At 53.5% G+C, this 19,725-nt stretch overlaps 1 long non-coding RNA gene across 1 annotated transcript; it reads left to right on the top strand.

Annotated features, from left to right (window-relative positions):
• The first annotated feature begins 1,894 nt into the window (after nt 1-1,894).
• LOC113596733 (uncharacterized) lies at nt 1,895-10,776 on the top strand. The gene is made up of 2 exons (XR_008296546.1): nt 1,895-7,875; nt 9,530-10,776. It is a non-coding gene; the product is annotated as an uncharacterized LOC113596733 (long non-coding RNA).
• The last annotated feature ends 8,949 nt before the right edge of the window (nt 10,777-19,725 follow it).

The following is a 19,725-nucleotide window of genomic DNA, read 5'->3' as shown; positions in this document are numbered from 1 at the left end:
CATCATCTGGTCTAAAATCCCCTGCAGTCTGGGGGGTTCCTTGGTTCATGGGTTTTTTTTTTTTTTTTAATCCTCCTTCTCTTTCTCCCCTGCTCTCCGGTCTAGAACGAAGCCAGACTGGAAAATCCTAGAGCACGCCTTGCTTGACCGAAGGTTAAGTGTTCTGGAGCCCACTAGTCTGGGTTCAAAAATCCGGTGGCCATCCCGGCCCCACAGGTGTGGAATTTCAGGCTTTGACCTTTTTCTGACTGGTTGGTGGGGGAGACCTAAGACCACATCATTCCCCTAAACGCCTGGTTAGTTGAAAAGGAAGAGGGGGCTTTACCTTTGTGACCAAGGGAGCCCACCCTTACCCACTCAAAATTACTCCCCAACTGTCACTTAAATTTCACCCCTTTTGCTTAAAGGTTTAATCCCTGTCGCGGTAATAATTTGCCAGGCCGTGCAAGTCACTCCATTTGATGAGAACTGATTTTGGGAGGAAAGATGGACGGGTGGGCAGGGGCGAGTAGACAGGCAAGAGAAGTGGAGACGAGCCACCAGGAAGGGATTCAGAACCAGGAAGGGATTCAGAACCAGGAAGCCACTGCGCAACGCTTTGCCTGGGCCCTGTGCCTGGTGATGGGAAGTGGTTAGCAGTTGTTTTAATAGGTACTTGGGTCAGTTGATCCGTGTACCTATGCCCAGTCATTCATTAATAAAATTGATTTGTTCTCTGAGTTTATTTTGTTGGAGTGCAGACTTTAGTGCCCGGGAACCCTAAATTAAAATGTTTTACCATGTTGCTGGCATTTTAAGAGCCTTTTGTGGTTGTTAATATTTCTGAAATCTGGGTGTTTCTTACGGACGGTGCCAGAGGAAGCTTCCCATTGTTTTTCCTTCCGATAAGATATGATAAATTGATCATATGTCTTCCAATCAGTGCAGTCTTAAGATTGAATTTTTCTGAGGGGGCGCCTGGGTAGCTCAGTCAGTTAAGCATCTCACTTCCACTCAGGTCACAAGCTCACGGTGTGTGGGTTCGGGCCCCACATCGGGCTCTGTGCTATCCTGCTTCGGATCCTCTGTCCCCCTTTCTCACTGCCGCTCCCCTGCTCATTCTCTCTTCTCTCTCTCAAAAATAAATAAGCCTTAAAAATGGAATTTTTCTGAATGTTTCGCTTTGGGGTGCCTTCCGAAACCCCATCCTGTGGCTTGCCAAGCAGCAGTGTCGAGGAAACCCTTCCCACTGACTGTTGCTGAACGCGCAGATCTATGACTTCCTTTGCAAAAATAATGCAATAAAATCTATGCTGAACAGAATATACAAAATGTTAAAACGTTTTTTTAAGTGTGTTTATTTTGAGAGAGAGAAGGAGAAAGCACGAGTGGGGGAGGGACAGGGAGGGAGAGAGAATCCCAAGCAGGCCCCACACTGACAGTGCAGAGCCCTGCCCGGAGCTCGAACCCACGAACCCCAAGATCATGACCTGAGCTGAAGTTGAACCCTTAACCAACTGAGCCACCCACGCTCAAAATTTTAAATGAAGACAAGCATTACTGATTTTGCCTTTTGCCTGTCTCTAGTATTGCTCAGGTCAGCACTTTTACAGATCCTCTTTATGAAAAATTCTGACTTTCTTTTGGTATAAAGTTTATCTACATATAAGTTTATATATATAAATATATAATAAGTCTATATGCATAATAATCATGCACTTTTACTGACCCTGTCTTTATGAAAACTTCTGATTTTTTTTGGTATAAAATGTATCTACATATAAGTTTATATATGTATAAGTATATATAACAAGTCTATATGCATAATAATCTTATGCACTTTTACTGACCCTATCTTTATGAAAAATTCTGATTTTTTTGGTATAAAGTGTATCTACATATAAGTTTATATATATATGAAAAATTCTGATTTTTTTGGTATAAAGTGTATCTACATATAAGTTTATATATATATATAACAAGTCTATATGTATAATAATCTTATGCACTTTTACTGACCCTGTCTTTATGAAAAGTTCGGACTTTTTTTGGTATGAAGTGTACCTACATATAAGTTTATATATATAAATAAATGTATAAATATATCATATATATATATAACAAGTCTGTACGTATAATAATCTTACATATTAGGTTTATATGTAATCTATATAAAGTTCGTATATAAAATATAAAGTTTACATACCTAAGTTCATACACAATAAGTTTATAACATACTACATATAGTATATGTAATATATATACACATATATTCCCTTACACCAAGAGTAAAGCAGAGGCTCTTGGGTCACCGAATATCTGTGTGATTCTCTACATTTTCCAGTGCTCTGGCAGTTAGGATAGGATGAAATTAATTCTGGCCAATGAAATGGGAGTAGATTTAGTGGGAATTATTTCCGGGTCAAGAGGTGAGGAGTTGGTATTCTCCCTCAGCTTTCTTTTCCTCTGCTGCTCTGATCTTAGAGACCATGTGTTCCGGATGGTGCACAGTAAGAAAGGGGAGGACAGCTTGTGTCAGACTTGATTGATGTGGGTCAGGCCACTGAGATTTTGATAATTAGTTGTTACCGCAGCATCACCTTGCCTATAAAAAAATAACCTCATTGAAACATTACTTATGGTGATAACTGGGTTTTTTGGCACTCCCTTGAATTTTAACCCAGGGCAGAGACTGCATTTGCCTCCCTCTGGTGCGGCCCTGACCTTCTGATGGATGGAAGGGTGAGAAACGGAGGCCGACCAGGACTGAGGGGTGCGGGGGGACCCACCTTGCGGGCTCCAGGGGCATGACTCGAGTCCTGTCCCAGCACTGCCGCTGGTCTACTATTGGCACCGTGAGCATGTCACTTCCTCCCCCATCTGTGAGAGAATCTTTGGAAGATTGCTAAGGCCCCTTTAACGGACTCTTGTATTTTGTCTTGATTGTATATTTTGTACATCTTTGTTGATTTTATTGCCTCGGTCATCGCTTTTTTATTTAACTTTTCGGAAGTATCATTGCCCGGTGAATTGAAAATTAAAGACGGGGGGCACCTGGGTGGCTCAGTCCGTTGAGCGTCCAGCTTGGGCTCCGGTAATGATCTCGCGGTTACAGGGTTTGAGCTCCGCACTGGGCTCCAAGCTCACAGTGTGGAGCCTGCTTGGGAGTCTCTCTCTCTCTCTCTCTCTCTCTCTCTCTCTCTCTCTCTCTCTATCCCTCCCTCGCTCTCACTTTCTCTCTCTTAAAATAAATAAACTTAGCAAAATAATTTTTAAAAATTAAAAACAAGTAAACAAAAAGACCTCTGGTCCTTCCCCGCAGATGGTTCAGGACAGTGCTTCTCAGAGAACAGGAGCTTATTGGAGATGTTTCCATTGGGGGCATCATCTGTCCAGGCTGATAATAATGAGAGGTGCTGAAGCTACTATGTGCCCGTGCTGGGGCGTCTTATACGTTTTAGTACATCTACGGGAGAAGATGTTATTAACCCCATTTCCCACCACACATGATGGCTGTACCACAATTTTTTCTATGAAAATCCCCTAGGAGAACCCTCAGAGACATCTTACGGAGGAGGGAAACTGAGACCAGCTGTCGGAGCGGGCTTTGATATCCATTTAACTTCTGTCCATTGATTTTAATTTGCAGGGCCCTCTGGAAAGAGACAAAAAAGCGTGCCACCCCCACCCAAGCCACCCCCTTTATTTTTGTTTCGGATGGCTCTCCATCCATAATGCCGGCCAACCGTAGGTCGTCCTGCTCACGCAACCCGAGAAGTACTTTGGATGAAGATAAAGGTAAACTCTGTGGCAATATTCTCCCAAAGAACAGGCTTGCTGTTCCCTTTTTTTTCCCCTAGAGAATAGCTTGGTGTCTTGACCGGCTCTGTGCCTAAACGCACACTCAGCAGTTCTAAAGAATGACAGATTCAGCAAGCAGGGTGCGTGTGGCCCGCAGCGCTGGGCCGCCGAGAGGCGTCTGTTGGCTACATAAGAGAATAGGTAATCCCGGCAATTATGTTCCCTTCCTTGACTAAGGGTAGTAGTCACGTAAACAGCATTAGTTGGGAATCAAGTCTTTGGTTCTGCCAGTGGCTGCTTTCATAACTGCCTTACGGCATGGCCGTGTGACTTTTGTCCTGGTGATCCAGCGTTTCCTCCTATCCAGGGAATGGGTTTGGGCTCCCTGGGCTGCAGTTCTGAGCTTCGGACACGCTAGAGGCATACAGATTAACCCAGGGAAACGCAGAATACCACCGTTATCTGAATATGGCTTGTGGCCGATTTGTGACCTGTCACTCACCTATCTGGGGCATGATTAAATAATGCAAATTCAGTATAGTAATTTCCCCGAGCAAACAACATGACTTCGGTAATTACACCAGCCCCAAAGTTCATACATTGCAGTACAAATAGGAACATTAACTTGCACGAGGGGGTGCTTAGCAGCACCCAGTGTGAACCACTGGTCTGTGGGACTTGCGGCTGAGGTCCAGACCCGGCCTCTAGAAGCCTGTTATGAACAAGGCTCCAGAAAAAAAAAATAATATTGACAGTCCCTTGGGATTTGGAGTGTTCAAGAGTAGAGCTCGTGCCCTGGGTTTTCAGGTGTGTGCCGACCTTGGCCTCCTGACATCCAACCCTTAATGCCGGTGTACGATTTCCAGCCTGACTCTCAGAGAAAGCTGTGTCCCTCCCAGAGGGCCCGAGCACACCTGGAATTAAAGTGCGCACACTTTCCAGGGCCTATCCCCGTCTTTGTACCTTAGCACTTTATGCTCGTTTCAAGGGCTCTGGATGTGCCGGGAGGCTGTCAAGGACCTAGTGGTTTTGGACCACCCTTCTGTGCCCTGGGGGCCAAAAAGATATTTTATGAGATGTTCCTAACGATAACTCCAAAGAGCTGCATGAGGTCTGGGGAGAGGACGCGGAGAGAGAAACTTCCCAAGTAAACCTCCATGCCGTGGACCTGCGAAAGGTCATTTTGAATCGTTGCGACACATACTCCCAACGCACCATTGCGCAAAAGGCCTTACCTTGTTTCGTTTTGTTTTCTGTCCCTACTCACTGTAGCGTTTTACCCTCTAGGTGGAAAAAGGTAAGGCACGATTACAAAGTCCATTGTTCTTTGGGCAGCCTGGGAGAACATTTTGCTGTCCTTGCAGCTTACTCACACGGGATGCAAGGGAGTTCCCAGAACCTCGTGGACGGCGATGCAGGGTTTCTGGGGACAACGTGAAGTGCGGGGCTGCGTGGAGGGCTCAGTGCTGATACAGAGCACACGCGGAGACGCCGTGCTCACTCGGTCAGCACCGAGCCCGGCACGCTGTCCACGGTCCTCTGGCTACAATGCGAGGACGGCTGGAGCTTCAAGAGTCTTGGTTGGATCGTTGCTTCCAAATCTTTTCTTTACCTTTGCAGCCTTAAGAAACTGATGCAATTCGTTCACCGAGAAGGGAGACAGCTAGAGAATTCTGTCATTCTGACCACGCCCTCATAAGAGACTGGTTTTTCAGCTTGTTGGGAGAGGTGTTCTCTTGCAGGGGGTGTGCTTTTGTGTGATCATTTGCCTCTGCCCTGGGATCCGTTCTCTGTCCCGCCCGGCTCTGTGTTGCCCGGAACCTTGGTCCCCAGATCCTTTGCCAACTGATCCCACTCCCTGTCTGGCCAGGTTTGGCCACTGGGAGGCAGTGGGGGAGACTGGAATGTGGGAGCACGAGGGAGGCCACAGTTCTTCTTGCCTTGTTTTGCTTTAGGGAGCGTTTCTTTCCTCTGTGGCTCCAGCGCCACTGGCCAGACCCTCCCTCAGGGGCCTGGCTGCTGCCAGGCCGCCCTGACCATGGCCCAAGGGCCCAGTGGACATCGGAGCGGAAATCTGAGGGACACGAGCGAGGGAACAAGGCGGGCAGCTGTGGGGGAGGATCCCAGGACAGGTCAGGAGGGCAGTGGCTGGGGGTGGCGGGGGGACAGGTGGGGCTTCATCTGAGTGACATGGGATGCTGTTGGAGGTCAACCAGAATGGCGTGGTCTGCCTCCCATCCTGAAGGACTGGCCTGGTGGCTCTGTGAAGTGCTTAGAGGGTAAAGTGAAGGAACCAGCTGTCACTCATCTAAGCAAGAGACACCGTGGCTCAGACCACAACGGGGGAGGCGGGGTAGTGAGAAGTAGCAGCTTCCGATTCTGTATTCTGAAGACAGAATCCCCAGAATTTGCTGAGAGATGGGGCATAGAGTCTGAGAGAAAGAAACGGGTGACATATGGCTGTGATAGTTTGGGCCCAAGCAAGTGGAATGATCCTATTTCCTAGCAGGGGAGAGGCTGGGGGGACAGGGAGTCTCCTTTTGGCTGCAGTAAGTCCGAGGTTCCTGTGGGATACCGGAGGGAAAATACCAGAGCCACGGGGAGACATCTGGCCGGTGACATCCTCCCATCGGGCATTTCAGGCTGGAAGTGGAAGAGATCCGGGCATGAGTGTAGACAGTAAAGAGGTCAGGGTCGCTCCCCCATGACCCTCTGCCAGTTAGAAGTTAGGGACACGAACCTCCATGAATGATGAAGAACTGAGAGAGGATCTGGCGGCCAGGAGACAGAAGGGCGTCAAGGAAGGTGCACTGTAAGCAACAGGACTGGGAGGTGACCATGGGGTTCGGCCACCGCAGCCCATAGCAGCGGCCTCCTGGGGAGGGCTCATGGGAGACAGGGTCGTGGCCGTGGCTCATGCTGCACAGCTGGATCCAGGAGCTCCACACTGAACAGGGAGCAGAGATGGGTGGTGGGGAGAGCAATGTGGGTCAGGACAGGTTGGATTTTTTTTAAATGTTTGTTTATTTATTGAGAGGAGGGAGGGGCAGAGAGAGGGAGAGAGGATCCCAAGCAGGCTCCGTGCTGGCAGCACAGGAGAGGCGGGTGTTTAAGGAGCAGGATGTTCCAGCAAGATGGAGTGCTTAATCCCTGGTGCGGAAGAGAGAAGGAAAACGGTGGGAGCGGATCCCTGAAGCAGGGAAAAGGGGTGAGGTGTGCCAGCCGAGCGCTCAGCCTACGTGGGCTGGGGGACGGTCCCTTGTGGGACGGGGAGCGGGGTGCATGGAGAAAGGGGCAGGGAGCTGGGGGTGGGTGGCGGGTCTGGTTTGTTCAGGAACAGGAAGCGGTGGCGCCCCGGATGTAGGAGGAGTCGGGGGCGTTGAGGACAGAGGGGCCGCAGGGGACATCCCGCTAATGATGGAAATGCAGGCTGCCTCCGGGGCTGCAAGGCCCGTGCGCACGTCATGTCACACACTGTGGTGTCGCGAGGGACACACGCTCAGACGCACCGTTGCTGGAACCAAGCCCGCGTGCACCGTCCCCGCAGTAGGCCAGCAGTCTGTCCCTAGATGGATGGCGGGGACTCCCGCCAACCGAGGGCCTGTCCCGTTGGGCTCACCGACAGAGTGAGTAGCTTTTCCTGCCTCTTGATGTTTGCTAATCTGTTAGGTGAAAGCAGCACCTCTTACGTTTAGTACTTCATTGTCTCGTTCGCGCATTGGTATTTCCTGTCAGTTACCTTCCGGTGAACCATCTGTCTGTGCGTTGGGCCCTTTCTCTGCTGGCCGTAGGCTTTCTCTTATCTGCGGACAGGGGCTCTTTGTATACTGACAAAATTAGCCCCTCGTCGGGGTGGTGGGTTGGAAGTATTTCTTCCCAGTCTGTCTCTTGCCTTCCCTTATCTTGCTTTTTTTTTTTTTCCATGCAGGATTTTCCCCCTTTCCTGTGGTTTGTTTTATTGATTTATTTTTATGGCTGCTGAGGTTTTCTGTCACGTACAGAGAAGTGCGGTGGGCAGGGCATGGGCTCTGGACTCAGACCTACCCTTGCCACTCCCGGGCGGCGCACGTTGCATAACCACTTGGTCAACGCGGGGTAAGAATGCCTGGGGGGTGGGGAGGTGTATAAGCACCTGCCTGTGGCCCTCAGGCACCGGGCTTCTTCCCCCCGGCTCTGCCTGGGCAGTTTGGGGTAGGCCGTGTGCACCTGTAAAGCTTGAGACCTGCGGATCTGGCCCTTCCTCTGATCCTTCTCCTGGAAAGTATTTTGGGAACCAGAGACACAACGAGCTGTACATTTGGCTCTGTCTTTCGGGCCATCGAAGATGCAGGCATCGTGCCTGCCTGTCACGCACCAGAACGTGTGTGTGGCCGTGGAGGACGCCCTCCGGGGACAGCCCGTGCCCCGGGATCACCAGGAAGGAGAGCGTGGCCGCTTCCCACGGAGCTGGCCGCTGAGGCGACCCGCCGGCTGTGTGGGCTGAAAGCCTGTCTGAGTCCCAGTGATGGGGAATGTCCCCTTTCCATCTTACCAACGTGACATCCGCACCCAAGTGTCCCTGAAGAGAGGTTATGCTGTATGGGATGCAAATGTGAGTTTAGGGTTTTTGACTTTCTATGTCTTTCCGGAGCAACTTTTACGTTATTGGACAACAGGGGAATGAGTCAGAGGCTTGGAAACGGGAAACTACATAAGGCCCAAGTGGAAAGAGGAATTTTTATTAAGGCAGAAGTTGGATTGTGTGGGATTTTAGAAAGCGTGGTGGGCTTTGGACCAGGACCCCAGAGGGAGAGGGGCCATAGAGTTATTTGTGGTAGCGTTCCAAGAAGGAGGGCACGAGACCCCGCAGAGAAAGCTGCTTCTATCGAGAACTGTTCCAACTAGAGCTGTGCTGAACCCCTGTCAGAGAGGATTCTATACTACTAAGGACAGGACTGAGTGTGGCTAGCCAACGTGGGGAGTTGATAGTCTGAAACATAAAAAAGACGCGTGTTAGGATCCCCAGAGAGAAATTCCTGTTTGGTCTTAAAACCAGGAACAGTGGTCTTTCTTCCAAATTCTCTTGGTTTGTTTGTTCCTTGTGGGTACCAGAACTGACCCTCGTGTCTTTCACGGGTGGCCAGAGCACAGAGCATCAAAGGCGTCACCCACCCACATGTGTGGTGTTCATTCTTTGCTATATCTTCCTCTTTGGGGGAACTTGGCTCCCCTGTGGGCAGGGTCTGCCCTTCTGAGGCAGTGTACTGGTCCCTGCCCACCAGCTCAGCCAATCACAACCAGCCTCCCTTGGGGCGTTGGTCCTGGGGAGCCAATCAGAGCCCTTCCCTGGGATTCTAACTGGAGTTGACCAAGCCCTCTCCCTCCCCACCCCAGTGCTAAAAGGCTTCCACCTGGAGCTGCGCCCACTCAGGGGACAGTAGCCTGAGGGACTGAGTACAGCTCTCGAGAATTAGGGAAGGGAGGACATGGAACCCTTAGTCCCCATCACTCCAAGACCATTTCTTCCTCTCCCTCTTCCACTGAGCCAACAACATTCCCATCTTTGCTTAAGATAGAGTTGGATTCCTGTCTCTTGTAAGACAAGATGTTAGCTAATGAAGTTCTCTCTTTTAATTAACCTAATCTTGTTATTCTTTCCAGAGCAGGGTGGGGAGGAAAAGACAAAGGCAGGAAGGGAGGAGAGAAGCAAAGAAGGAAGGGAAGGCTGTGTAAGCAGAGTTTGTAGCTGATAAAAGTGCCTGTTATCTAGCTGTTACAGCCTGAACCCCCTTGCCCCTTGGCCAACCTCTTTGCTGTGGTCAGGTAGCCCTGGCCCTCATGACCAGCAGCCTCCCAGAGGACCTACAGGACTATGGCATTTATTCCCAAGCCCGTTCTGAATATCTGTGGGAATGGGAGGTTCCGATGAGGTAAGACCCACCCTCCATGTGGGTGGGCATCCTCCTGACTCCACACGGTGTTTGTGGGGTATGAGGGCCGTTTTCAGAGGCTCAACTCAAGCAGAGGCATCGGATATTCTTGTCCCTCTGGGGATTCGGACGAGTGTCTCTGATGGGATTGGAGTGCATAAATCTTCTCCCATAGGAAAAGAACTTTGCCCTTTGTAACTGAAGAAAGCCTGCTTAAGCTTACTAATGACTGGGATTATCAAGGTCCACTGGTAATTTTTCAAGTTACCTGAGCAAGAAAAAAACAGTGATTACAGAAGCCCGGACCCAGCATCATCAAGCGCACGTGGGTCATTTACTTTGACAGGCATAATTCAGTCCTTTTTATTCCTGGTCACACTCCCATGGCACTGTAACCAGATACCCCCGGGCTAGGAGGTGGGCTGCTCCTTCAGCGAAGGAAAGGTTGTTGGCTTGATAGAAATGGTCAGATATCTGATTCAGAGAATTACCAAGATCTGATGGAAAAGAGGCCACTTTCCTTTTGGTTTATTTTTCCTCAATTTTTTTTTTTAATCCTAGCATCTCTTTGTGTTTTTAAGTCCAGATGCACAAAGTGGCTACTCTTCGGGCGACCAGAGATCACAAAATGCCCTGCCTCATATTCTTCCTCTGTTCCGCTTTCGCGGAGAGCAAGCCCGCAAAAAACAGCGTTGGAATAGCCCGTTGGGAAGATCTGCATCTGTTCTCACGATGTTCCTATTGCTCGAGATATTTTGGAACTCCTTTTAAACGTTTTTGAACGTTGAGGGCCCCTTGTGAGCTGTGAAGAGCAGAATTACCGATGTCACCACGGAATACTTGTGCAAGTACCGAGCAAAACCGTCCGCACTGGAGAGGCACATAAAAGATCCCGTGAAAACGTTTGCCGACGGCAGGGTGAAATTCCCACGTCAGCCTCTGTCCACATCTCACCTGCCAGTCGGTGTGGCTCTGATCGACCCTGGTTAATGAAAACTGGGGTCAGTTTCAGGCTGAATTGCTTGCGCCCCAGGGATTGCCCAGTGCATCTCTCTCTTCCTTTTTAAACAAAGAACCAGTAACTTCAGAGGCTCTCATTTGCTGGCATATCTGTGTCAGTTCGGATCCTTGGGGAGGTGGATGCCAAGACAGAACTAGACATGGAAGACGTTGAACGGGGGGCAATGTCTGTGCAGGATCGGGCGGGAGCGAGCAGGAGTGGGTGGGGAGAGCCTCCGACCACAGCCCAGGTCGGACACCTGGGGAAGGAGAGCGGAAGGGGGCGGGTAGGAAGAGCCTCGGATCAGCACAGTTCACACCCAGACCATGCGGCCTTGCCACACACAAGTCGCCCGTCAGAGGAAAGGCGGGGACAGCCCGCTAGAGGACCCCACGTGTTCTGTCGTTGCCTGGGGATGGCCGCAGGGGCATGGCCTCGGTGCAGGTGCACTGGGGAAGCCTAGTCGGAGGCTCTGGGGCTGTCAGTCAAGGCTGTCCTTGGGAAGGACAGTAGGGTGCCACCTCCGTGACCACCGCATCCCTCCTTGTGACACACAGAAGCACGTTTCTGTGCACGTGTAGGGAGTGGCGCCCCTGTGGTTTCTGGGGCCTCTCCTCTCACCTTTAGGGAGACTTGGGAGAAGAAGGATGGGATTAACCGTGAGCCACCACTGCTGCCTCTGGTCTTGGGGCCACGTGGGTGCCCATCCCGCCCCCTCCCCCACAGGATCCAGTCTAAACGGCCTCTCTGGTAATGTGACCCAAACCTTGTCCTGAGGGCTCTGAGTCCTTTACGATCAGACCCTTCTCAGGCAGGGTCGCAGGGCCCAAAGTCACGCTGGGCAAGCATGAGGAGGGAGCCACATGGATCCCCGGCTTCCACGTGTCTTCCTCCCCCACCCATTGTTTGAAAGCATCTTACCTCCCACTGCTGGTCAAGGTTAACTTACCCTCCAAGAGGGTGACTTCCTTCTTCACCCACTGGGCCCTGGACAGGAGCCAAAAGTGTCCTGGTGAGAGCTGTAGCTTGTAGTTGAATGGGACCCTGCCTGTGTCCCCTGGCAAGAGGGTGTCCCCTACTGGGACCCAGACTTTTAGCTCTACAGAGTCCAGAGTCGCGGGGACAGGAAGCACGGGTCACGGAGCGATGGTAAGGAGGCTACTTGGGCTTCCACGCCGTGGCCCGTGTGCCCACGTGTTCTAACTCTGGGAGACACAGTGCCACCAAGAGGCCTCTGAATAAGGCACACACAGCATGTGTGGGGTGCTCCTTCCCAGCCCCCTGTGCTGTCACCTCCGAGCTCCAGGGACACCTTCAGTCTGCTACTCCAGCTTTCTGTGGGGCTGGCTGCTTCTGGATACAATAGTGCGTCCTACAGTCATGGCCGCACCCCTGCACCTGCTTAGCTGTAAAGTGAGCCCTCTGATGGCTGCTATGTCATGTGGAATCCATGCCTGGCCAGGTGTCCCATAAGCCCCCAGATGGTGCTGATGGCTGAGGTTCTGTGGGCAGGAAAGACAAAGCCACACCCAGAATAGGTATCTGTCCACGTGAGGATGAACCGCTGGCCCTTTCGAGGTGTAAGGGGCTTAACATGGCTGCCTTGCCACCAAGCAGATGGTCTCCTCCAGGAAGAACGCCATATTTGGGGTCAGCCTTGTTCTCAGCTGCTGACTGGTTGGAAATTCAGAGGTGGCAGTGGCTAGATCGTCCTCGATAAATGGGAGTCCATCCTGTCAGACCCACACACAGCCTCCTTCTCTGCCACTCATGTACCCATCTTGCCAGTCCCAAGGTGCCTGGTGACAAAGGCTAGCTGCCATCGACCAGCGAGTCATTTTGCGCGCTTGGCCATTCAGCGCCTTTTGCGCGGTGGGTGGCCTCTGGTGGGCACCATAACGTGTGATTCCGACACCTTTACACCTCGCGTACACCATTCCCGTATGTCCTTCCACACGCCTCTACCCAGACCTTTCTGTCCCTGACCCTGCAGACCCCTAACCGGCCAGCCGGACCACTGGCCGCTGTCCAGGCGCCTGGGCGTATCCTCACCTCAGTCTCCTTCTCCGGCCACATGCGTGGATGAACAGCTGTACTGGTCACAGCCCTGCCCACGGGGAAGAGCTGTCTCCTGGGACATTCAGGGCTGTCCTGGGTCATGACGGTCACGCGACAGCTAAACACGTTCAGATTACTCAGATGGCCATCTGTCGAGGCAGCTTGGATTTTTCTATCTGCCCCTCACGCGGGTCAGACAGGACGCTCCGCTACCCACATGGCCATAGGAGTCAGCTGGGGAAGGGGCGCTGGTGGAGTCTTACGGTTTGCTCAGCTTCTGTCCCAAATGCACCACCTCCCTCTCGTAATGGACTGCTGCCGGTGTGTTCAACTTCGTGACTTGGTGGGTCCCACAGGACCTAGATCGCAAGGAGGCAGCTCCAAGTGCGTGGACGGTCCGTGCTCCAAGGTCAAGTGTCCCCTCTCCCAGCAACATGTTTCTCAAAAGGAGCATAGTTCTCTGCCGTAGTTGGCATGGCCTTGCTCGCATTGGGGTTCTCCCCTGGCTGGTCATGACCTCCGTGGTACCTCTCCTCCCATCGCTGACGTCACCAACACTGACGAGGATTCCCAGGGAGGAGCCCCACGCGGCCACCCGGATGGCTGCCGCGACATCAGCCCCCTCCCAGACTTCCAGCCCCACCTGCCTGAGGTCTCCCCCGGCCCCATGCCCCAGTTCTACCCGGCAGAATTTCCCCCAAGAGGTGGGCAGGCCTGCCTCTGGGGCCCATAAGCATGCCATGTGGGTTGTGTCCCCCAGAGAGAGATGCTGAAGCCACATGCCTGGCACCTGTGATTGTGACCTTCTCTGGAAATAAGGTCTTTGGTTCCTTAAGGTGAGGTCATGAAGGGGACCCCTAATCTAGATGACTGGGTCCTCATGAGAAGAGAAGGGGCACAGAGACAGACGCACAGAGAGGAAAACACCATGAAGACGTGCGCTCAAGCAGAAGGCCGAGTCAGGGTGGAGTCAGGGGTTGGAAGGATGCATCTAGAAGCCAAGGAACTCCAAGGACATCCAGCAGCACCAGAATCTGAGACGGAGGCGCAGAGCGCACCCGCCCCCCGCCCCCCAGAGCCTCGTGCGCTCTGCTGATGGCCCCGGTGACACCCAGATCTCGCACTTGTAGCATCCAGAACTGCAAGAGAGTAAGTTTCTGTTACGAGCCACCCCATCTGTGACTCTTTGTTACGGCCGCAGTAGAAACTAACACACAGGCACATGGACACACACACACACACACACACACACACACGCACGCACCTTTCTCTGCTGCCCTCCATACTTTTGTCCTGGCTTCTCTCCTGCCTGGAGCGCCCCTCCTTCTCTCCTCCACTCACTCACAGCTCCCCTTGTCCCCATCAGGGCACCTAAATCTTCCCTCGGGAGCACCCAGGGACTTGCTCACCTCACCCTCTGTCCCTCTGCGTTCCTAACACGTCTGTGGGTGGCACCGAACCCCTGAGCGCTTAATTATAAAATGCCCTGCTTGATCTATTTTTATTTCTCACCTTGCTCCCTAAAAGGATCTCGGGCAGCTTCTGCTTCCTATAGCTCGAAGGCTATCTCTACCGTATTTTTGAAGACCGACCCTTTTGTTTTTAGAACCAAGTAGTGTCTGACCTCACATCTCAGCGTCTACACAGGGCAAGGCTCTACCTGAGGTCTGGAGGGCCTGCGGAAGAGGTGACCAGACCACATGGGTGCAGTGCTCTGGGACCCAGCCATGCCCGTCTTCTGACTCTCGATGGACGGCTCCTGTGTTCGGATCGGTCTCTGAGACTCTGATGCCCTGTGCTTGGACCAGCCGTGCCATCTGTTGGGGATTTGGGAGGGCCCCCATATTTGAACCCACCCAAGCCTCAGAGTCCCCGGGTGCTTGAATAGCTCTCGGAAGGAAAAAAAAAAAATTAAATCCAGATCTTGCCACGTGAGTTAGTGCACAGCAAGGGGACAAGACGACCCATTCCAAATGTAAATCAAAGTCAATTTGTAGCGACAGCCACATTTAGCACCCATAAGCTCCCATTTTAATCAAGGCGGAAAGCGATTCGTCTGCAATCAAGGCCCGAGAATTAGCACCATCTCAAGACACGTCCTTGTCATCTGGCAGAGTGGCTTTGGGCGCCAGCCCAGCTGTGTTCTCGGTGGCTCCCATAACAGCAGTTCGCAGCCCATGAAGCCCTCTCGAAATACGAATGTGCTCAACATCACCGTGCGTCCTGGGTGTTGGAGAAGCCTGTGCAACTGAAGGACCCAGGTTCCTTCACGAGGACACCATCCTTTGCTGTGCCTGCTGGGATGGGCATCTCAGAGACCCACGGGCAGGAAGCAAAGTCAGCAGGAGCAGAGCAGAGGACGTGGGGCTCGGCCCCCACGTGATCCTTCCAATTACAGAATCTGCAGTGACATCACAGCCCCGATTGAATGGGGCCAGGCCGGCCCCTCCCTGTACCATCCTGTCGTCTCGTCACCCGGGAAAGGGGTCTCTGGGGCTTGTCACGAAGGACAGTTGTCCACCTCAGACAATCCTGGAGTTTTGCTGGTAGGGGCCCTGATACCCAGTCTTCCCGCCTTGTCGCTATGAGGGTGGCTGGATGCCCCCGTCCCATGACACCACTACTAACTAGCCCAGGGACAGGAAGCCCCCCCCACTTTTCACCATCACTGGGCCTTCTGCAGGGAGCAAAACCACCCAGGCTCTCGGCTCTCACCAGTGACCGCCTGCCACCCAGCCCAGAGGAAGTTGGGTCTTGAAGAGCCAACGGGCATGCCATTTTCCGAAAACACGGAGGAAAACACCCCACAGTTCATCTAGACAAATATATGCCTGCAAAGTTAGCAATGCCGTCTTCGGCAAGGTAGGTACACTCCCCCGACCTCAGGAAGTGCAGAGATGGGAGTGCACGGCTCTCCACGGTGCCGGGGTCTCTTGTAGAGCCCCCCAGCTTGGTCGTCCGGTCACGTTTCTTATTCTTATTTTAGTGACTCCGTTCTGTTGTGCCTCTTACTGTCCGCGATCTCAGATGTTTTTCTGCTAAGCAGAGGAAGCACAAATGGCCCATTTTATTTATAACTCTGCAGTGAAGCTCGGAATCAGAGTGTGTATGTTGGGGGGGGCGGGGGGGGACCGGAGAGGGGAAGGTACTGGTGAAATAGGCCGATGTCTGCGTCTGGTTTTTGCCTCCTTCTTGGTGTTGATGATCTTGCGGCTTATACCAGACCAACGCTCAGGAAGTAGTTAATTGTCTGGCCAAAGGCGTGTACGGGCCACGCAATGTCCACGTGGCCGGTATGTGCCATGTTCCCTGGAGTATGTGAAGAAGTGAGGAGGGGCGCGGAAGATGAGAGAGGGGCTCTTTCGGTGGGCGCAGCCAGTCCGCAACTAATCGGGAATTATAACAGGAGCTGACACTACGTGCCCACGGTGGGACAGCTGTTGTGCTGGTGCCCTCAGCCCACCTGTGGCCTTTCCCACGCTCTTCGGCGGAGGTCACCGTCACTGTGTCACAGACGAAGGTGCTGGGGCACCGAAGAGCTCGGTCAAGAGCATGCAGCAGTGGAGGGCGGAGTTCAACCGGACCGAACAGCAAGCACTTTGAGCGGGTCTGCGGGCCCCAAGGCAGAGGCCCAGGGCCATGGGGCTGCAGGTGGCCAGGCCTCCTGGTCTCACTCTGAATTGCTGGCCTCAAGCCTGGGGTGGGGACGCTGTACTGCCTGGGACCACAGGAGACCCCCCCCAACCCCAGGCTCCTTCCCCTTCCCGCTCCCCTCCAGGACCATTTCAGACTGTCCCCTCCAGCGGGTAACCTTTCTTCCCATTCCTCTGACAAAGGGACAGTCAGACGGGAACTTCCACCAGGCCCCCTCCCCCACGGGCCCCTTCCAGCGGCGACGCCCACAGATGACATTTCTTGTCGCTGGAAACCGCCCCTGGGCTCTCCCAGAGCCAGGAGCCATCGTTCCCCGTCTTCCCCTGCTGCTCAGTGTGTCTTTCCCTCCCTCGGTGGTTCTTCCTCTTGGCTACACGATGGAATCACCTGGTGACACTTAAAACCGAAAGAATAGGGGCCTCGTCCCCAGAGACTGACTCAAGTAGCCCGGAGTTCTCCCCAGGCATCCGGAGACGTGAAACTGACTCTGCCAAGAAGCACCGGCAGCCAAGAGCGAGCTTTCCTGCGGCTGCCCCCAGCCAGCAGCTCTGCTCTTCCCACCCACACCCCTGCAGCGGCTGCCCCCCACCCTGCTCTGCCCTGCTCTACAACCACCCCCTTGCAAAAGCCATCCAGCCCTTTCTCTCCAGACCACGGAAGGGCCGGGGCCACCTTACCGCGGACCCTGCTGGACAGTCGCCCTCCCCCCGCCCCCCCCCCAATCTTCCAGTAGCAGCGAGCAGCTGGTCTCTCCCTCTTTCTCGAAGCACTTCCTTCCCTGGCTCTCCTCGCCCGTCTGCCTCGCCGGCTGTTGCTGGTTGCTCTTGATCTCCTCTGGTTGGTGGCCCAGGGCTCCGTGCTGGGACCCGTTCTCTGCCCCAGGTGCACTCACCCCCTTGCCGTGCTCACTCAGCCTGCAGGCGTTGTAAGTCATCTCCTCACGGAGATGGGATCTCTGGTCTAGACCTCTCTCTAGAACGCCAGCCCGGTGTCTCCAGACGCCCACCCGACACCTCCGTGGGGGTGTCTCTAACATCTCAAACCGAACACACCCCGACCTGGGATCCTGCCCTCCCACCCCACCGCTCCGCGGCCTTGCCAGCCCTTGCAAGCCCCCGGATTGCTTGCCTTCGGCAGGCGTCTTTCTGGTCCCACCAGCAAACCCAGGCGCTCCTGCGTCCGGGTACATCTAGGACCTCTGCTCACCCCTCCCATCTAGAACCTTTGCCCCCCACCCCTCCTCCATGCCAGGCCGGTCCAAACTGGATCATCTGTCACCTGGTGACTGGTTTCCACTTCCACCCTGCCCCCCGCGGTCAATTCTCAAGACCACAGTGAGGGTGACACTTTACCAACATCCCTCCGAAGGCTCTACCTTTCACTCCTGTGAGAGCCCATGAGCCCGCAATGACCCACAACGGCTCCATTCCATTAGTCCCCTCCTTGTCCCCGCTCCAGCCAGCTGTTCTAGCCGTTGCGCTAACACGCCACACTCCCTCCTACCTCAGGGCCTTGGCAGGGGCTACTCCCTCAGCCTAGAACATTCTTTTCCTAGATATCTGGATGAACTGCTCTCTCCTTTCCTCCAGCTCCCCACTCAAATACTACCTGTCAGTGAGTCCCTCACAGACCACTCTTTTAAAGATTGAAATCCCCTGGGGCGCCTGGGTGGTTCAGTCAGTTAAGCGTCTGACTTCTGCTCAGGTCACGATCTCATGGTCTGTGAGTTCAAGCCCTGCGTCTGGCTCTGTGCTGACGGCTCAGAGCCTAGACCTTGCTTTGGATTCTCTGTCTCTCTCTCTCTCTCTCTCTCTCTCTGCCCCTCCCCTGCTGATGCGCTCTCCCTCTCTCAAAAATAAACATTAAAAAATTAAAAAAAATAAAAGTACAAATTGAAATCCCCTTCCCTGGCATCTCCCTTCTTTGCTCGTTTATCTCTTTGGCACAGGTCACCCCCTAATACCTCCTAATGCATAATTTACTTAACATGTTGTGTTTATTGTCTGCTCCCACGTGAGGTTTCAAGCCCCATGAGGGCAGAGATGTTCGTCTGTTTGGCTCAGTGTTCTATAATCTAGTACAGTGCCTGGTGCTCGGTGCATAGTCGCTAGCGTTTGTTGAATGAATAAACGATAAATGTGATGCAGGCCAGGAGCTGCAGGGGGCGGTGAAGGGAAGAGAAGGCTTCATTCGGTTCCACAAGAATCATCACGGATATTTGGTGTTGGGAGTGATGCTCGGGGGAGACGCGCTGAGCCTCGGGGGCAGGATCGTCTTTAATCACAGTCATAATAGTCGGGATAAGCACTAGGACTCAGGAAATCCTAGGATCGATTTCCTCGGTGCTCTGCTCTCGGAGCGGGCCACAGCCCTGGAGAGGCCGAACCAGGGGTAGGGTGAGGCGGGGGACTGTGAAATCAAGGCTCGGGGGCAGGGACCCAGGCTCAGCCCTCGCTGAGCCGGACCCCCCACACCCTTCCCCGGGCCCCAGTCGGGAAGACACAGTCGGCCGGAAGTGCTTTGTCGCCGAGGTAGCCGTCCCGAAGGAGATCCTTTGTGGCGGAAGAAGCACAAGCTGTGCGGCTCCGTGGTCAGAGACGGGCACTTACTCCCGTCGCCAGTGACGCCGCAATTATGTGTCGCCATGACAACCGCACGGCGCAAGCCGAGCCTCCGCGGATCAGATGCAGACACGCTGTGTGCACTTTTCAACCTCTGCCTGAAACGTGGAGGCCGTGGGTTTTGGTGTCAGGATCCCACGTGGAAAGCCACGCCCCCCCTTCAGGAAAGGGAGGGCACGGGGCTGTGCTCACACCAGTCTCTGAAATGCAGCTGTGACCGCACCCCTCCGTGGCCCCCCACGCCTCCTGTCTGCTGGCTCCGCCCCCTCTCGTCTGCACCTGCTTGCTGTGGCCCAACTCACTTACGATTCTCTGGATGCCCTGGGGAGGAGAACGGTGTATAGACAAGGAGACAGAGGAATGAAACAGCATGGAATGTTCGGGAAACACAGGGCGATGTGATCGGCAGGTTGGGGAGGAAGGACTTTGGTGTCCTGCGGGCACTGAACTGTCCCTGGCTCTGCCCCTCACCGGCGCCGGGCAAGTCCACCTGAGCTCTCCTCACCTCGGTGCAAATTTGACTGCCGTGCAAATCAGTGCTGAGAGCTAAGCGAGGCTGGGACACAGCCGAGGTGGCCGATGGGGAGGGGGTTCTTATGCTGCCCATCAAAGACTTGGAGTTTGGCTGATGGGGGGCAAGGAGCCAGAGATTTAAAGCAGGGGACGAGTCGGTACTGCTATTCATCCCAGTTTACGGACGGCA

The sequence above is a fragment of the Acinonyx jubatus genome, chromosome A2 (assembly GCF_027475565.1).
Source record: "Acinonyx jubatus isolate Ajub_Pintada_27869175 chromosome A2, VMU_Ajub_asm_v1.0, whole genome shotgun sequence".
Classification (NCBI taxonomy): domain Eukaryota; kingdom Metazoa; phylum Chordata; class Mammalia; order Carnivora; family Felidae; genus Acinonyx; species Acinonyx jubatus.
Note: the sequence above shows the minus strand (reverse complement) of the source record. Positions and strands in the feature narration are given on the sequence as shown.